Source organism: Lygodium microphyllum, chromosome 21 (genome assembly GCF_053477565.2).
Source record: "Lygodium microphyllum isolate KBCC chromosome 21, Lygodium_microphyllum_v1.1.10, whole genome shotgun sequence".
NCBI lineage: Eukaryota > Viridiplantae > Streptophyta > Polypodiopsida > Schizaeales > Lygodiaceae > Lygodium > Lygodium microphyllum.
In genome coordinates this window covers 66,218,754-66,225,720 of record NC_141155.1, presented here as the reverse complement: position 1 = coordinate 66,225,720, position 6,967 = coordinate 66,218,754, and positions in this window count along the sequence as shown.

Here is a 6,967-nt window from a genome sequence, read left to right as displayed (position 1 = left end):
CTGCAAAATGCTCAAAATAGCATAAACCTCCTACTCAATGTCAGACAAGCATACAAGATGCTCCCACTCACTCAAAAGGCGGATAAACGAGCTCAACATTTCAAGCAAACCAAGTCAAAGTACCAAAGACAGGTAACCAAGACGATGCTTCAATAGCATCCAAGGTCGTAATGGAAAAAGCCAAGTCGCAACGGAAAAATCCAAGTCAATGTCCAACTGCTCAAGGGAATACTCAAATGAATGTCAAGAGGAGCTCAAACAACTGCCATCCATAGCCAAAGCATAAAGCATTCACCAAGACATCATAACCCGCACTGGGTAGCCTAGGCATAAACCATGTCATAGATGAAATGCCAACTGAAAAGAAGTGACAGTCAAACCCAAATTGAGCTCTAATCTCTGCTCAAAAGCATTCCGGAGCATAAACAAGACATGTGGCATAGTCCAAATACATCATGACATCATACCGAGTAGCCGCGAGCACCCCGTGACCAATAGGCATAACCCAACTGTAGCATAAATAGCTTCAACCCTAAAGTTTCCAGCAACGTATAACCTCTATAAACTAAGCAAATCAGTGCTCAATCCAAGCTCAAATCCATAGGCATACATTCCCGTATGTATAGGCACCAAACGGGCATAATCGGGCATCAAATACCAAGACCTGTAAGCATAAAATTGAAGCAACAAGTGGCTGCCCTATTTTGGATAGATCTGGGATTGTTCAAAACAGTCAATGGTTGAGCTAAATCAGCTCCAAATGTGTCTCACATAAGAGGCATAACATCCACAAGTGATCCGGTATCAATAGACATCAGTAGAAGCATCACATAAGCCATAGGCATACAAATACATGTTGTCTCAGACCTGAAATCTGTTGCAAAATATTGTGTCATCAAAATTTGGCAAATTCGACATCACCATCATGTCCGGAGCATGCCCTAATGGTGCCTCAATGGGCAAGGAAGAAGCTCAGAAGCCGGGGAGTGATGAGAGCTCAAGAGAATGAGCTATGGCTGTCGAGAAGGAGACCCAATGCAAGTGGGGAGTCGATGGGAAGCTGAGAATGTCACGAGCCAAGCTCAAGAGTTGGGAAGCCATGCTCTGATACCAGTTGAAATGTGAGAAGGATCAAATCTTGCACTCGAGAGCTATGGCGGGAGAGCAAGAGCAAGAAAGAGAGAGACAAGAAATGGGAACTCCAATAGTCACATTGTGTGACCGGGCCTTCCTTTATTCAAACTGTCACTAAAAGAATAAAGAATAAAGTGACAGTAATGGGCGCCCAGCACCTGCAGTGTGCTGTGGTGGTGACTGTCAGTGTAGCAATACACGGGCGGCTAGGCGGAAGCACCTTTACCCCCAACATTTTTGCACTTAAATCTTGGCTTTAAAATCTGCTCTCAAATACCATCCATTATATTTGGTGTCACCAGCTTGTCTTGCATACCAATTTGGTCTCCATCAACTCCATCTCTTGTAGTACCAATGTGGATGGTGTGAACTTTCCAAGATGATGACTAACAACCTATCTTTATCCCTGTTTTATAACTTTTAAAATTTAGTAGTAAGTTTGCTTTTGGTTGAAAGGCACATGGTGCAAATTGGAAATGGATTACAAAGCCAAAAGAGTTTTGCACTTGTCACAACTTTACTTTTGGGGAATGAATGTATTGCTTGTGATATATGCATTTGTAGAGGTTTTAGAAAGTTGCAACCAAAGTACTTGGTGCAACATCATTGGCATTAGTAGTCCCCATTTTCCACAAAGGATTGAGAGAATGAAGTTTTGAGATAAATAAAATATTTCTATTCAAATAATTGTGGCAATATGCACTCTATAATTCATTATCTTGCCATTATTATTTCCAAAAGTCAAGAAGGTATGTGCTACTTTAAGAGACTTTGATGTTTTCTAGATCAATGCTACAAGTCTTTGTGGTCTTGTGTAGCTTCTTGTAGATCCAATCCCAAAAGTCCATACTATTACAATTAGATCATTGGATTCACTTATCAAAGAAATGGAAGAAGAGAATTTTAAGGATTTAATAACATGACTATTAGAAAACCCTTAAGTCAAAAGCAAGCAAATTAGAGATGTTTGGAACTACCCAAGGATTGAATGAGATATATGTGAAAGACAAGTTGCCAAAGAACCGTCTCATTTGGAGATTGGCAAGTGACATTAGTTTGTATTATTATAGGTCACTACAGCTTTAAGCACAAATTATTTTGAGTCCTATTGCATGAAATAATCCAAAATTGCTCTCATCCATGAATCGGTCTGAGATGGCTACTTGGCAATGTTCAAAGTACTTTTCAGTGCTCTTACTGAATTATTTGAATATTTCTTTGTCAACTTGAAGTAGAAGGTGCGTCTTTCATATTTACACTCATTATTAACATGAATGTTATTCTTCTTCCTTTACAATAGTCTTCTATGCATAGATTCAGGTGTATGCATGGTTTGTCATGATAAATGACTACCATCTACTTTTTGATTGTGTAGTATTTGGCTACTACTTTAGGACCAATGTTGCAGAAGTATCTACTACATGTTTTGCCTACAAATTTGGATGGTAATTATGTATTCATATGGATGGCTCTATATAAACTTTTCTTTGATAAATTATGTAGTTCTAACCAAGCTTTTTAATTCTAAGGTTGGCTGATGAGAATGAGCCATTTCTAGATGTTTCCTTGGGTGTTAGTTGTGTGTTTGTGGAGCATTATGCAACTATTGATATCCTTGATTTCGCAGATAGTTCCATATCTCATCTTTTTTCTTTGTTATTTTGCTGAGATTCTAGTTGCAACAAGTCCTTTCCCTGCATATACAAGCTATGGAAGAAGGTATTTCAATGACAATTGGCATATTAGGCAAAGCTCTATAGAATTATTAGAAGATCTTATTTTCAAGGTTTGGAGAGTGGTGCTATCTATTGCAAAGTACTATGCTCAATCCAACTATATAATTGAATAATCTTGTAATTACTTATTACACTGTAGGTATCTTTGAAAAGGTTATTCTAGAAGTGGCAATGATGATGAGGGCACTAGCATTAAAGAATAAGGTAATGCTATTTTGGATGTGCTTGGTAAGAAGTGGAAAGATGAAGTTCTTACTGCAATATGCATGGTATTTGTAGAGCTCATCATTAGCTTAAAACTGAGTTTCAACACACCTTATTTGAAGCAATTACGTCAAAAATATTACAAATTTTATTACATGGGATCATTATGGACTACAACTTATGTTGCTTGGAAACATATGAATGATATCAAGGAAACAATTAAAGACATGCTAATTTGGGGATTGCCTAGCCTTTAAGAGTGGATGTATCATTTTTGTGCTACACCAATGGAATGTATGAGTAGTATATGAGATTCGTGAAGCTCAAGGTGAGCTTACAGAATAGTCAACATGTAGCAACAAAAGTTTTTTGACATTAAAGTTTGGATATATGGAATTGGTTACCCTATAAAAATATATTTCTAGATCATTAGATGGAATAACATTATCAATACCTACTTAAGAATGATTAAAAATTTCTAATGTAATGTTCAAGCTAGAACTTTGCTATGTGATTTTCCACTTAAAATGTCACATATATTGGATTTGTGGATACTAGGAAAAGTAATAAATTTCCTATATAGCGGTAACTAGGGAATTATGTAGGAACTTTATCCTATATAGAAAATGTTTCCTACATATAAAATTTTTCCTACATAGGAAAGTTCTTACATGATTTTCTAGTTAACTAGGAAATGTCCCACTTGCCCTAGTTTTTACATTCCCTACTAGGGAATTCCATGGGGAATTCTCCTTGATTCCTATATGGGAATGGTTAAAAGTTCATTGTGGATATATATGTTGAAGATGCTACAATCATTTAAGAGAAGATCAGGTGTGGGTGGGAGCATGGTACTAAGCAGTTGGGAAATTGTGGTTGAGGGGAGCTCGAAAAGCTCATGAGTCAAGACATGGTCATCATACTTGAGTGTGTTCAACTCAAGTTTGAAGATGACTAGTCTATTGTGGAACACATGCTCAAGTAGGTGGGTTTCTAACTACAGACAAGGCCATGAGCTTCAATGTTAATAGCCATGTGGGCAAGTTGTTGGTTGACAAAACAAAGTCTACCTATTGCATGTGGTCAATTGGAGTAGTGTCATGATGTGGGTGAGCAGGGACTCTTGCTGTGTGGTTGGTGTATGTGACATGTGCTTGATTGGTCATGAGGCCGATGTCAAGGCATGAGGGTGGTAGTGTCAAGGATTGTGAGGTCAACTACTAGGGTGGAAGGCCTTGTGGTCAATTAAGCTATGTGGGTGATTCGGCCCAAGGCTATGTGGGAAACCATGTGGGAAATTTTCAATGAGGGGGCTTCCATTACATCTATCCTATAGCCAAGCACGTGACAATTTTTGGCAAGTCCTAGTACACCACATGGCTTATCACACTAGGTATCTTATGCCCAAGAAGCAACCTCCTTTGTGGTCAATTACCATGACAGATCTTGTGCTCAAGCACTTGACATCTTATGTGGATGATTTATGAGAGTTGATTTACTATTAGTGGTGGTGCCAACTAGTAAGACAATGCTATAATTACACTAGAAGTCGACAAGGAGGGGACCCATAGCCTTTGTGTCACTTGAAGGACAAAGCGGTGATTCTCCTAACTTGTCACATGAATAGCTCCAACTCCTCCTATTAAGCCATCATCATACTTGTACATGTGAGCACCAAATGATTACAATGCCCTTTCCTACTTAGCACTTCGATGCTTCCCTATCTCTTCCTCTCTCCTTATCCACTAGAGCTATATCCTCTAGGTTTGTCTATCCATCTGTTTACTCCCCACTCTCCTCCTCTCTTTCTGTGTGATGGCATCAAGATTGGTGTTTGGTTCTCAAGTAATGGTCAAGGGGATAATGGGAGATGTGAGTGAGTGGGCATGTGAGCAAGTGTCTATGTGTGTGTAGTGTGTGTGTGAGGGTGAGGGTGATGAAAATGAAGTGTCATGGCAACTATGCCCCTGCAAAATCTCTCATTTTCACACTCTTGCTTTTATGACTTACACTAAGTTTGACCTTCTCTAATATTTCAATCAATAATCATGAGATTAAATAGACAAGTAAATATTATTTGAAATAAATTTATATAAAGAATATGCAACTTGCTCTAGTACATGCTTATTAGAAATGCTCTAAGGAGCTAGTTTGTGCATTCTTCAGCAATAAATGTACAGTTTTATCTTCAATGTGACATGTCATTTCTGCTACAAAAGTTCATGAGGAGAAAGAGCTTTATGCTCAACTTTATGGGGGAGACTAAATTACAACATAAGAATGAATAAAATAAATGTTTGACGTATTGGCTTAATGCAAAAGGAATGATCTTGAGAATAACAATGCACATGCATTATAGAGATTTGAAAATTGGCAAAGCATTGCATTCTTAGCAATAAAATCAACCTAATCATGTCAAATTTCTCTGTTAGAAAAAATACTTTTTGGAATTTCTTTCTACATTAGCAATCAATAAAATCTCTTACAAATCAAAGAAGTGGAAAAGAGTGAAGTTCTTGGTAGATTGTTCAAAATCATAGCATCTTTCTTAATTAGCAAAAGTGTTTTCAGAGTTGCTTTCAATTGACTTTGCTTAAACTAGGTAATCCTAGTTACCTCTACAGAGAATGGTTTAGAATGGTGCATTACTAAATATGGGGAATTTACTAGTTATTTGTCTTATTATGCTAACATAGATCATGATCCAACATTTTTTGTGAGTGTACTTAGTCATTTTCTTTTCCACATGAACATACTCATTGGTAGAATGTTTGTGTGAGGACTTATGATATCATAGGGATACATATATCTTTGGAATCCATTTATAACATAGATGGGTTGGTTTTATAAATTGATACATATTCATTGCTAATAGATCAAAATGTGGCTTTTGTTTCTCTCTTGGTTTTGGCTTGATGTCTTTACCTAGATGGAAATATCATAATATCATTATCTCACCTATAGAGGTGGAACATTAGGATGTCCATGATACCACTCTAGAGACCCTTTACACAATGAAGTGATTTCATGCTAGAGACTCCTTACTTAAGGAATTTCTTGGATGATTTGGCCATCTAAAACATTGACCTAATGGGATCCACCAATAGCCAACATGCATGAGATTGTCATGGAACTTGGTCCTCCATTCCATGGATAATCATATTGGATGGATTATTATTTGACTTGTAAGAAAATAGAGAAAAAAATTAATCTTCTAGATTATGATGGGGATAAATTTTCTAGCATTGGCATGCGATATTGTCCCCTTTGTTCTTTGTAAGCTGGGCACTTCTTGTCTTGCCAATTTTGTACTCTTTTTAGGTATTTTTGGGGTGCTATTTATATTTCACTTCTAAAATATTGTTGAGATATTGTGCATAGCTCCATTTTGGTTACACCCACTTTTTTGTTGCCACCCTATTTTGGGGCATATCATTGCACCAAGAGTTGCATAATTTAATTATCCATTTATGTCTCATCATGCTACTAGTTATTTCACCATTTTTGCTTGTTTGTTGCTCTCCATGAAGTCATGAACCTTGCCTCTCTTCTTTGTGAGGGAGCTCATTCATTGTGGTTCTTGATTCTCTCCATTTTCATTTAATGACCTTGTAAATGTTTAACATATAAAGACTTGACATGCAAAGTATTGCTTTTGTTTCTATTGTCTTGTCCTAATGCCATTAAAAAAATGTTATTTAAAGTGCATGCTTCTCAACTAAGAATATGTTTGTCATAAGTACGAAGCCACTGGACCCACTTCATTTCTTCTCTAAGTATGACTTGCAAAAGGAATTGCTTTACATTACGCATTAAATAAAAGTTTTGTTTTAAAATAGAAAAATTAAATATAAGCATGACTTTCACCTTTTGAAACCAATGTGTGTCATGTC